The following is a 13,018-nucleotide window of genomic DNA, read 5'->3' on the forward strand; positions in this document are numbered from 1 at the left end:
TGAGCCTGCGCGTCCGGAGCCTGTGCTCCGCAACAGGAGAGGCCACAACAGTGAGAGGCCCGCGTACCGGCAAAAAAAAAAAAAAAAAAATCACCTATTGTTGCACATATGGGTTGTTATTATTATTATTATTATTATTATTATTATTATTTTGCGGTACGCGGGCCTCTCACTGTTGCGGTCTCTCCCGTTGCGGAGCACAGGCTCTCAACTACTGCGCCACCAGGGAAGCCCTACTTTTTTTTCTTCTATAAAAACTACCATGGTGGGACTTCCTTGGCAGTCCAGTGGTTAAGATCTTGCCTTCCAATGTGGGGGGGTGCGGGCTCAATCCCTGGTCAGCTAGCTAAAATCCCACATGCCTCACGGTCAGAAAACAAAACATAAAACGGAAGCAATATTGTAACAAATTCAATAAAGACTTTAAAAACGGTCCACATCAAAAAAAACAAAAAAAAAAGCTACTGCGGTGAACTAGAAATTTAGGACAGATTTTTAGATATGGAATTTCTGCAAAATTCAAAGGCTTTTGATTCATACTGTAAAAAATAAAAAGAGCCTTATTTTTCCTCTTTCATTGTATTTTGTGGCAAAAACACTTTAAGAGTCATACCAATATTCAGAACTCTGAGAACAGTGTATGTCAACAATGGCAAGGTTTATTTTAATACAGACAATAACATTACGTTTTTTTCTACATTAAAAAGCAGCTAATAGGGCTTCCCTGGTGGCGCAGTGGTTGAGAGTCCGCCTGCTGATGCAGGGGACACGGGTTCGTGACCCGGTCCGGGAAGATCCCACATGCCGCGGAGCGGCTGGTCCCGTGAGCCATGGCCACTGGGCTTGCGCGTCCGGAGTCTGTGCTCCGTAATGGGAGAGGCCACAACAGTGAGAAGCCCACGTACCGCAAAAAAAAAAAAAAAAAAAAAAAAAAAGCAGCTAATACTCCAATATAACAAGTCTGTGGCTTATTTAGGGCTGAGCATTAATTAAAATCCTTGGGTAAAAGGTGGACACCTAGTCAAAGAAGTGGCAAATTCATTTTTACTTTTCACTGCAAATCCCTAACTTCCAGGGCACTATCCCACCTCAGTGTGTGTGGTTAGGCACTTAGGCTACCCTCAAAGTCACACAACAGAGAAGATAAAGTACTGTACATCTGTAATAGATTTTAGGAAATAGCAGCATAATTAACTAAAACAAAAACCATGAGATCAAGTTAGTTTAAGTGCTCTTTAATACTGGGGCTTACATATGGGGATAAGGAGGCAAATGAAGATGCCCAAAGATTAGAAAATAACTTCTATGGGGGAATTCCCTGGTGGTCCAGTGGTTAGGACTAGGTGCTGTCACTGTTGTGGCGCGGGTTCAATCCCTGGTCGGGGAACTAAGATCCCACAAGCCGTGCTGTGCGGCCTAAACAGACAAACAAACAAACAAAGTTGTTTGCTCATTAAAAAAAAGTAACTTCTATGGATATTTCAAAGCTTTTTTTAAAAATTGGAGTATAGTTGCTTTATCAAAGCTTTAAGAGAAGTTAGTAGAACCAATTCTTTATTACATCAGACACAACTAAAATGTATACTTACAAGAGGCACTAATGCTTTAGGATACCTTAGTGTTAAAGATCAATTCAGAAACTAACAAAAGCAAAAACAGTATAATTTTCTTCCAAATCCACATATTGATGTGACACAAGCATTTAGTAATTTGCAAAAATGAAATTATTTTTTCATTAACTGAAAATACCATAATTATAAATTTATCTAATGCTAAGATTCTGTTCCAGCCCCCAATATCACTATTGTTTTTCTGAATATACCTTGCCACATGGAATTAATCCCCTCCATGACATTTTAACTCAATGCTTCTTGGGTAGGGTTCTGAAAACTCTAAGATAATAAGTTGCATATTTGTTTCTTCCTTTGTAAGTAACTATTTCCCTAATTAGCTTAGGTGTGTGCTTTTAGACCATGAATTAAGGACAGAGGCTATTGTTTCAACAACAACAACAACAAGCTAGGGAATTTCCTGACAGTCCATTGGCTAGGACCCCATGCTTTCACTGCAGTGGGCCGGGTTCGATCCTTGGTCAGGAACTATGATCCCACAAGCTGTGCGGGGAGGCCAAAAAAAAGTAACAACCAACTAACCCCTCCCCCATGACCAAATGTTAGGATTCAAAGAATCTGACTCTCCCAGTTTTTGAGAAGTGTGGAAAAATATGAAACCAGAAAAAACCCTCCAGTGATGTTAAGCTTTCTGGAACTCTAAGAAACACAGGCAGAAAGGTATTTTGTTTTGTTTTGTTTAAATAAAAGAAAAAAATTATGGAATACAACTTTCGGCACAGAACTTATCTGATCAGTATCACTTTCTGAGTTATTACTACACCAGCAGATTTTGCCTTCTTTAATGCTTCATTTTTGCCTGACTCTAGCAGATTAAAAAACTAGCTATACTGTCCATGTTGACACCAAGTCCTGTTCCCTTTCACATGTTAATTTATTTCTTGCTTGGGCAAGAGTTTCCAAATGTAAAACCATTTCAAATTTATATAAAACATAAGAATGTGAGCAGTAGTGAATGAAGAAAGGGAAGTTGGAGGCTGTGTCCTCCAAAAGCAGGTTTTGCTTGGCAGAATTCCAGGCTATATTTTGGAATACCTGTATATGTTGTTTTCTACAGCAATGCAAATATATATTCAACAAATCAAGAGCTAAATGGGCCATTTCAATTCATTAATATATGACCTATCCTCTTCCAAAATCTAAAGAAATATAATAGGCTGAATTAAAATTACAAATAGATATGATATCAAAACTGTGTCACTTATGTTACTTTGAATATAAATCAATACTTGAATATAACTGGTGGTATTTCAGTTAGAATCTACTTCACTACCTATTCTGAAGCTTAATGGGGAGATTTACAATTCATTAAAAGGCAAACAACAAAGAAAGCTTTTCCTTTTCTTGCAAAAGGCTAAGTTGAACTCAGAAAAAATTAACACTACACTTAGTTTCACATGAAAAACTTTTAAGTTTTGAAGACTAGAGGCAACATAGTAATATGCTGACATTTCATTTCAAAGCTTAATTCTCTTCCTAAAAGTTTCAAACCATATTTTTAAATATATATTTTTTCATCTCTTTCTAGTAATTTCTTATACACATAATTGTTTAATAAATATCCTTTGAATGAGCCTGAACTTCATTATTATGCTACCTTTGACCCTCATTATCTCAAAGAACTAAGTTGTTTTGTTTTCTTGTTTGTTTTATTAGTAACAGACAAACCACAAAAGAGTAAGTATTAAAACTGAGTACTGTTTGTCTGGCATTAAAGCATTATCCAGCATTCTCAAATGTTTACTTGCAAAGCTTTTCAAGAATATAGACTAAAGAAGTCGGCATTATTACCTCAAAATATACTGTAATTAAACTTAAATAGCCTTTTTAATTGCTAACTATATAAATCTGTGTTCTCGTTAAGATAATAATCAGTTCCTTTATTAGAAATACATAAGTTTCAGGGGCTTCCCTGGTGGCGCAGTGCTTGACAATCCACCTGCCAATGCAGGGGACACGGGTTCGAGCCCTGGTCCGGGAAGATCCCACATACCGCGGAGCAAATAAGCCCCTGCGCCACTACTGAGCCTGTGCGCTCTAGAGCCTGCAAGCCACAACTACCAAGCCCACACTCCTAGAGCCCTTGCTCTGCAACAAGAGAAGCCACCGCAATGACAAGCTCGCACTCGGCAACGGCAACGAAGAGTAGCCCCCGCTCGCCCCAACTAGAGAAAAAGCCCGCGCGCAGCAATGAAGACCCAACGCAGCCAAAAAATAAATAAATAAATAAATAAATTTATATATCTATATAAAAAATACGTAAGTTTCAAATGAATGTTTTACTTTCCTGGAAACAGGTAATTTGTTAAACCACTCCTCTTCCCTCTACTACATCAAGTAAGTAGTTCTCTAGGTAATACAGTAAATACAAATAACACCATTACACAATCACAATAGATAATAAGTGTAATAATAATAGTAAGTGAGTAGGTATTTCAAACCTGAGATTCATCAACATCTTTAGGGGTTCCTCCAGTTGAGCAAAATAAAGGTCTGAATCTAATATAGTGAGCTGCTGAAGACAAGATTTGAAGCAATTTTAAGCACATTTGCTGAAGCACCCAAAAGAGGGCAAGAAAATCCAAGTCAATGACGACATGCATTATCCTATTTAAGTTATGGCCCTTAAAATAGAACTCCTTTGGAAACAGTAATTTTAAACATATACTTCCTAAATACAGGGGAAAATTATTCTGCCTTAATTTGTGAAAATCATTTTACTCTCCCTTAACATATACACAAGCATTTTGTTCCCTCTCATTTGTGAGGTCAGAATTTATGATTTAGTACATAAAAGTCAAGGGCCAAAAAATTTACGTAACCGTGACATCATGAGTTGTGTGCTGTGTTGCATCACAGGTTCTAGCTAACTTTACTCTCACAGAGGAACAGAAGTACAGGAGTTAGGAGCAGCAGTTCGTAGCTTTTTTGGTGCCACAGATTCCTTTAGCAGTGTGATAAAACCTACGAAGCCTTTATCAGAATGTTTTTAAATGTATACAAAGGTATTATTGTCAAGACATTTAAAATTGGATATAATAATGTGATTTTTAAAGTACGAAATTAGATAAGATCTAGCAGTGGGTCTAATAACCACAGTAATTTCAAAGTAGTGATGAATTTGAACAATTTCAAGATAGCTGCAGCCGCTGTATCATGACACGAAAATATGTGATTTCCATTGGTGACAAAGTCACAGGTACTGCCAATACTACTATGGTTTGTTGCCTGCATTCATAGTTGAAATAAATTCTAAATTTTACTTAGGGGTTAATGAAAAGATGTAATTTTTTCCCCAACCAAGTTCACAGACTCCCTGAATTCCATCCAACATGGAGTATCAATCTGCAGATCCCAGGTTAAAACCTCTGATTGGGGAACAGAAGAGAAAGTTAATAAGGTAAAAACTTAGCTTTCATTCTCAAAAGCTCAATAAGGCAATTTACAAAAGCTCTGTTAAGCTCTATTATTATCCAAGATAGTTTAACACACCAGAACTGTACCATCAGGCCTTCACTCAATAGTCTTCTGAAGATTTATATAAGAGCAAAATCGCAGGGAAGAAATATTTTTCAACAAATAATCAAATATGCAGCTTACAATGCCTGTATATTTTGAGGAATTTCTCCTTTATATGAAGGCTAAATCCTTGTAATCAATCGGATTCAACATTATGAGTAGTTGTGATCAGCAATAGCGGAGTGTGGACAACCAAAGGAGCTGGATCCTACTGTTTCTTCATAAAAGGTCAGTGGCAGTCTTCAATGGCTTAGCCCATGCAGCCAGTCACACTGTCCTGGATGTGAACTCATGTAGTTATTGTGTATACTGTGGCCCCAGGAGAGAAATCACCATTTCTATAAGATCATAATTGCTCTTTTAATCACTTGTCTGCAAGCCACTATGGCTCAAACAGGTCACCTACACTAGTCTTCCTGCCATAAATCCATTATAAAATGGATCCTACAACCAAAAACAGAGAGGGAGAAAGAGGTGGGGGGAAGGAGAAGGGGAAGGGAAAGGGGAGGAAGAGGAAGAGGAGAGAGAGGGAGAGGTAAAAGAAAAAAAATTAGAGGAAAAAAGAATGGAGAAAAATTTGTCAGGGCAAATTAAAGGATGAGTAACATACAACTTAAAAGGTCACTGTACCAATCTAATAATGACAGCAGCCTAAATTAGGTAGCAGTAATAAGAATGAAAAAGGGGAGTACAATGGGGTGGGAAGGAGTGGACACGAGATAACAAAGGGGAGAAGGGGCTGGCACTTAATTGCATTTGGTAGAGTGGGAGCCCACTGGAGAACTATTAAAGTGACTCAGATTTTAAGTTTGGCTACCTGGAGTAGTCAATCCCTGTCCTCAAGGAATTTAAAATCTGTAATCTGGTTACAGCTAGAGATTTAGATTTGGTTAGGGAGTGATTCTACCAGAAATTCCCCCAAAGCTATGGGAAGAGATAAGCTCTTCAAGAAAGAACAAAGACCAAAAGAATCCCTACCAATTTAAGAACAGAAATTCTAAATATCCCAAATACTAAAAGCTATTCGAAACATTAACATCAAGTGCTAAAAAACAACCTAACAAAATATGTACTGGCTTTTTAAAGAGGATGTACCTTGATACATTGAAATACATTTCTCCACAAAGAAAGTGTTGTGATCATATATGATATTGTATTAAAGCACACAAACTTTTAACTTGTCCTTCCTATTCCAACTACCTCTTTTATAGAGGTATTCTAGCTAATCAATTACGAAGGAATGTTAGAATTAAAGGCACAGTTAAATTATTGCCATTTGCAAACCACTAAAGAAATAACGGAACTAGGCCATCAATATAGCAGAATGAGGGACAACCAAACATCATACGCCTCCTGATGGAAAAATACACACCACCACCTATGAATTATATTTGCCCTCTCCACCACACCATGCCTCCTCTCAGAAATCCAACCTCAATCTATCTACAAATGTACAGAAAATACGAGGGATAGGAGAACATGTTAAACTAGGACATTTTAAATCTATACCAGAGGGACATTCAACAAAATCCAGAATGAGGAAACTGCAGAAAAAATAACCCGGTTCCATCAACAAATAACTTACGAGGAAAATAAGAGAGAAAAGGGGAACCTGTAGTTTAAAAGACATACCAACCAAATGTAATTTGGATCCCAATCAAACAGACCACTTACTTTGAAACAATTTAGGAAAATTTGAATACTGCCTGGTTATTTGGTGATGTTAATGCTTAAAGGTGGGATAATGGTATTGTGGTTATGGTTTTTTAAGAGTCATATCTTCTAGAGATATACTGAAATATTTACAGATGAAATGGTATCTATGTTTTGCTTCACAATAATCCAGTAGGGGGCAGCAGGGAGTAAGTAGGAGTACAGATGAAACAGTAACGGCTGTTTGAAACTTCAATTGGGTTTGAAACTTTCCATAATAAATTATTTAGAAGGGAAAAAAATCACTATCAATAACAGCAAAACCACAGAAAGGACAAAAATGGATTTGAGTTTTGTTTCCAACCCTTACAAATTGAACAGCCCTGGGCTAGTCACACAACCTCTTAATGTCCACATTGGTTAAATGGAGAAAAATAATAAACTCATTTGCTCAAGCTAGAAACCTGGGAGATATTTTTAACTTCTCTGGCTTCCCCAGTCTCCCACATCTGGTCTATCACTGAATCCTGTCTGTTCCCCTCTCTCTTCCATCTTCCCACTATTGTCCATCTTGTCCATCACTGTGGTCTCACAAAACTCCAACAGCCTCCCTCCAACCTGTTCTCCACTTTGTATCCAGAGTGATATTCCTAAAATTCAAAATCTGATCATGCTATTCCCAGCCCCATTTAAAACCATTAAACTGCTTCATTTAGCTTCAAGACAGGAGCACTTCCTTAAGTTTTTTTTACCTAGTTCCTTCCCTATTTCCTTAAGATGACTAATAAGGCCTTTCATTATCTGATATTGTCTACTTCCATCTTTCCCCATTCTCTCTGCTCCCTCTTCATGCTTTAGCTTTGGTGAAATTCTATACGTTTTTCTAATGTACCCTGTACTCTGACTGTAGCTTTAGTACTCATGTCGGTAATGCTCTTTCCACTATCACTCCCTGGCCTAGCTAGCTCCTATTCATCCTTCAATTCTTGGGTTAAATAGCATTTCCTCGGAGAGGCCTACCTTTGCTTCCATACTAAATTGGGAGTTTTCTTACACCTACATAATACAGTATTTGTTCCCAAGAGAACCTGTACTTTCTCAATCATATACTCAATACTTGTTTGTAAAGAGTACTTGTTCTGGTAATTTTTCCAGTTACACCATAAACTCTGGGAGTGACAGGGCTAGAACTTGTTCATTGCTGAATCCTAGGTCTCTCTGAATCCTAGTGCCTGGCAGCCAATAATAAATCAAGTCGCATCTCCCTTGTCCTCTAACAAAATGAGATTGGCCATGTAGGCATTTACAGGGACCTAAATCCTGCATAGGCATGCATATTATGAAGTGGATGTAAAATATAGTGGGAATGAAGGATGTAAGAAGTTGGGAAGTTATTATTCAAAATAACTTTTTTGGCATGAGATAATTCATATTTATATTTATAATTTTAGAGAACGCACAGGAGCGCCGAACTCACTAAATGGGAGTCAAAAGACACATCATCTCCACCCAACCATTACTAAGCTTTCAGAACTAAGATGAGAAGTCACCTACCCTCTCCAACCTTAGCTTCCTAATCTATAAAATAAGGGAAACTGACTAGCTGGTCATTAACATCTTTTCCAGAGTTATATGCATTAATATTTAAAAGGCTAAAAATATGTAAACTATTGAAACACTGATCAGTTGGTTCATCCTATGGTGGCATGATCCTTTTTACTTTTTAATCTGTTTAGGTATGCTATAGCCTATTATGTTAAGCTTACAACTAAACCTTTGAACCTATTCAGCTATAAAGATCTCAGGTAATGCTCCCCAGACCATTAACTTGCATTTTTAACAAGGAGCACTGCAATCCAATGAAAGAACAGCGTCTATCTAATCCCTGAATTACTGAAGTGCAACTTTTAATACTTACCCAATACTTGTTTTAAGGGCTAGATTTCTTAAATTCTTTATTATATCTATGGCAATTTGAAGGTAAAATTATACCCTACCGTATAAAACTCGGATTTATAGGTATATTTAGTGCCTAACTAAAAAACTACACAAAAATACATACTCTCTGCATCACCTCACTGGTCTGGTAGCTGACATCAAAACTGCTTATTAATAGCTAATTCCTACTTATACTCTCTCAAACTCTCACACAATTCAGAGTTCACCGTATCACTACATTCCTCTAGTAACTATATCCACATTTGTTTTATCAGGGCACTGAAGTGTACACATTTTACTTCGAAACCAGAATAATTTTTGAAAAAAAATTTCAAAACTAGTTCTGACAAATAAAGTAGCTTGTCAACATTTTACTGTTATCAGTAGATGCCTAGTTTATAAGCAAATTGGAAACTCGACTAAAGTAGTAACGTTTGTTTTGGGGGGAGTAATGTTTGTTTTTTTGATTAAGATTAATTACAAAGTAGTTTTGGCAGCTAACTGCTTGTCGCACCAAATAAGTCATGACAAATAAATGAAATGTTAAAACGCACGTGGAAAAAGAGGATGTATTTGGAACAAAAAGCGTGCATCAGACCAAGTGTAACGCTATGCTTCAAATTCCTCCCGACAGGGCCGCCTTAAAGCCCCAGAGCGAGGGCGCTGCGGCGGACGTTCTGCAGCTACAGGTTGAATGACAAAGAGTTCCCGTCAGCACCACTCCGGGCGTCTGCCAGTTGCAACGTCCCCTCCTCAAAGTCCTCTCAGACACTGCAGTCACGCCTAGGCTGCGGGGACTGCAGCTCGCTCAGGCCACTACCGCCAAGTCGCCAGGTGGGACAAGGATTGGCTGGCCGAGGAGGTTGGGGCGGGCGTGCCACGAGTCCAAAATAACTCCCGCCCCGAGTACCGGGAGAAAGCCGCCAGCAGTCTGGAGGCACCACGTGAATCGGCCTCACGTCGATCCTTTCCCAGATCAAAAGCAGCTCCGGAGCAGCCTACTTAAGGCTAGAGGGGAAGCGACTTCCCCAAGGTCACCGGCAGCTCGACCCCACTCCTCGACCAGGCCGGTGGCCCGCACCTGACAACGGGGCTGCAGCTCTGCTGGGAAAAGCGCTGTCCCCAGCGCCTCAGGGTCTCCTTCGCCAACGCTGCGCTCCGAGGCCACGTGGCTGCTGCGGCCAAGATGCCCCCGCCCGGCTGCCCCCCCCTCCCCCGGAGACCAAGCTCTCCACTCCCCCGAGGCTCCCTCCGACCCAGCCGAGGAGGCAAGGGCACCGCGGGGTCCCGGCCGAACGTGCGGCCGCCAGTTACCAACTAACCGTTATGCGCGGCTCGCGGCGCCGAGCGTGAACGTGACGCCGCAGCGCGGCTGGAGTCCCGCAGGGCCCAGGGTCCAGGTAGCGTCTTTCACCGGCTGCCTCGTCTGCTCGCCCGGGAGCCCACCCGACCGAGTAGTCACGTCGCAGCTCGCCAGCACTTTGTCGGGTCGGGCCAGCGAGGCTGCTTTATAACTGGCCGGGGCCGGAGCATGCGCACAGAGTCGGCCCTCCCGGCCACCGCCCCCTCCCCCCTACACTCACACACGAACCGCAACTCGCGCCTCCACAGCTCTCAGGCGCGCGCCTGCTCACTCTCTCGCGCGCGCTGGCGCCCCCTCCCCGCCACGTGACCGGCGGCCCGACAGGACCCGAAAGCTGCGCCCCGCTATGCAACGCCGACCGCGTTGCCGCACTGCTGTGGGGGACTCGCCCTTTCGGCCAGCCGTCGGAGGACCTCGGGGTGACCTACTCGCATCTGGGACACCAACGTCGATCTCGCCCTCAGTCTCTGCCAGAGAAAAGGGGGAAACCGCTAAGGACGGATGGGGCGTGTCCCCCGGCTCCTGACTCAGGTGTGGGGGGAGATGGGCGCGCGGAAGAGCGGGGAAGTGACTGGAAGTGGGAGACTGGGCGGGGTTTGAGTGGACGCGGGTGCACCTCCGACCCGGGAAGAGGCCGAGGGCTAGAGGTTTAGAGCGTGGGCTGTGGGCTCGCTGCTTGAGTTCTGTGACCTCGGGGAAGTCACTCAAACCCTCAGGGCCTGTTTCCTGCTCCCTAAAATGGCAACAGTAGTAGAAGCGACCTCAGAAGGGCTTTTGGTGGTTTTGAGAGAATTTATGGAATCTTCTTCCTACTGAGCCTGGTCTGTAGCATTTGGTGAATGGTGGGTATAAAGGCAGAAGTCGGGAGAGAAGGTGCTAGCACGTCTGACGGTGGCGACACTGGTCCCAAGGGAGGGTCTGTGTGTCGGAAATATGAAGAAATGAGACTGCAGAGAGGCCAACTTTTTATGGATGCTGAGGATTTGGGACAAAATATAATTATAGCTCGCAGTTCTGAAGGGCCGATTGTATTCTTAGCAGTCCACCTGAACTATCCTCACAACCCTATGGTGTTGTTGAAGTGATCAAATTAAATAATCCTGGAGTGCTTCTGATGTCTCCGAGGAATTTCTTTTGAGAAATGCCAAGAATGTACGAATCAAGACCCCTGCCTTACAAATTTTGGGGGAGGGTGAGTCAGGTAGAAATCTACCAACATTGACAAGTACTTGGAGCCTGCCCTGACCCTGCCCAACTCCCCTCCCCTCCCCCTCTCCTTACTTAATTCCCTCTACAACCCTGTGAGGTTGGCCTTCAGCTTTTTGTTTTGCAAGTGAGGAACCTGGATTGTGATGGAGTGGGGATTGAAGGATAAAATTCTGAATGCTTCCGTGTGCTTTCTTCCTCTCTCCCACTCTGACTCTGTTTCACACAACAAAAAGCTTTCAGTAACAGTTCAGCACATTAGAAGACAGTATGGAATCTATAGCCAAGTACTGCTTATAAGCAGTAATCGCTTTTTACCTTTGATAAATGCAGAGAAAATAATAAATGCAGAGAAGGAAGGCTCTTCAGGTGTTTCGGGTGGTCAGGATTTAGAACAGCAGTGCTTCAGGACTGTTAGGGTAGTAGCAGCATTCAGGGTAGATGGTAGGAGAGTTGAATTAGGGAGACAAACTAGGACTGGTTCAGAGGTGAACTATCAGGACCTGAACAATGGGATGTAGTGGTAAGTAGTAGAATAAGATGATTCCCAGGAAACCTCAAAAGAAGGCTTATAGAGGAGCATAGTGTGGTAGATTAACGATGTGGACCCAGGATCAGATCTGAATTCCAACTTTGATACTTGGCACTTAACTAGCTCTTTGTCCCTAGGCAAATCATTTTACCTCTCTGACCCTCCCTCATTCTCTGCTCTGTAAAACAAGGCCACTACCTTCCCCATAGAGTTGTTATGATAATAAAGTCAGTATTTACTTTAGTGTCTGGCATATAGTAAGCACTAAATAAATGTATAACCATGGAAAACCATGAAATTAATCCTAAAGATTAACTCTAAAGTTCCCTCACTTGGTCCTAACAGTGTAGTCACAGGATCATACTTAGTGTTGTATTGTAGTTTTGTATTCCTTTTCTTGAAGCTATCCACCAAAATTATATATACCTCAAGCCCCATAAAATCTGGATCTGCTCCTAGTAGGATCTGTAGTGTGAAAAGAACATAGGCTTTGGAATCAGACTTGTTCCCATAACTTCTTATCCCTGTTACTTTAGGCAGTTAATTCACTGACCTATTCTGGCCTCAGTTTTCTTACCAGATAAGTTGAAGGTAATATCTACCAGCCTGAGCTGTTGTGAGTCAAATAAGATAGTACTCGCAAAAGCAGTGAAACTTGGACAGTGCTCTACAAATGTTTATGAATTAATATTGGTATAACTTGTCCGTAAAGTGTATGAGGCAAAAATCAGAAGCATCCCCAAGGTGGGACTTCCTTCGCTGTCCAGTGGTTAAGACTCCGCACTTCCAATGCAGGGGACGCAGGTTCGATACCTGGTTGGGGAGCGAAGGTCCCACATGCTGCGCGGCCAAAAAATAAATAAAGGAAACAAAGTAAAAGATAAAAAAAAAGCAACTCCAGGGTTCTTAGCTGAAAAAGTAGAAACGGCGTGGGTGAGCTGGCAAAAATAATGAAATGACACAGGTAAAATTTTTGCTTTTCTGCCAGGTTTTCTTCCTGATTAATCCATGAGACACTGAAGAGGTAAACTAGTAAGCATAAGATCAGAAATTTAGAGCTAAGAGGAGGTTGAAGATCATCTAGCATAACCCCCTACATTTTACGGAAAGCGAAATTAAGGTCTGGGGAAGCTAAAAGGCTTTTCTAAGGCCACCCATCTAATAAGTGGCATGATC

The 13,018-nt window shown here is 41.5% G+C and overlaps 1 protein-coding gene across 1 annotated transcript in view; it reads right to left on the reverse strand.

Moving 5' to 3' along the window:
- Positions 1-10,224, reverse strand: part of SLC16A1 (solute carrier family 16 member 1) — a 32,987-nt gene extending 22,763 nt beyond the window's left edge. The window contains exon 1 of the mRNA XM_007459046.1: positions 10,064-10,224. The gene's annotated coding sequence lies outside the window, so the exon portion shown is untranslated. The remainder of the gene's footprint in view (positions 1-10,063) is intronic.
- Between the last annotated feature and the right edge of the window lie 2,794 nt (positions 10,225-13,018).

This window comes from Lipotes vexillifer, unplaced genomic scaffold (genome assembly GCF_000442215.2).
Source record: "Lipotes vexillifer unplaced genomic scaffold, Lipotes_vexillifer_v1.1 scaffold400, whole genome shotgun sequence".
Taxonomy (NCBI): Eukaryota; Metazoa; Chordata; class Mammalia; order Artiodactyla; family Lipotidae; genus Lipotes; species Lipotes vexillifer.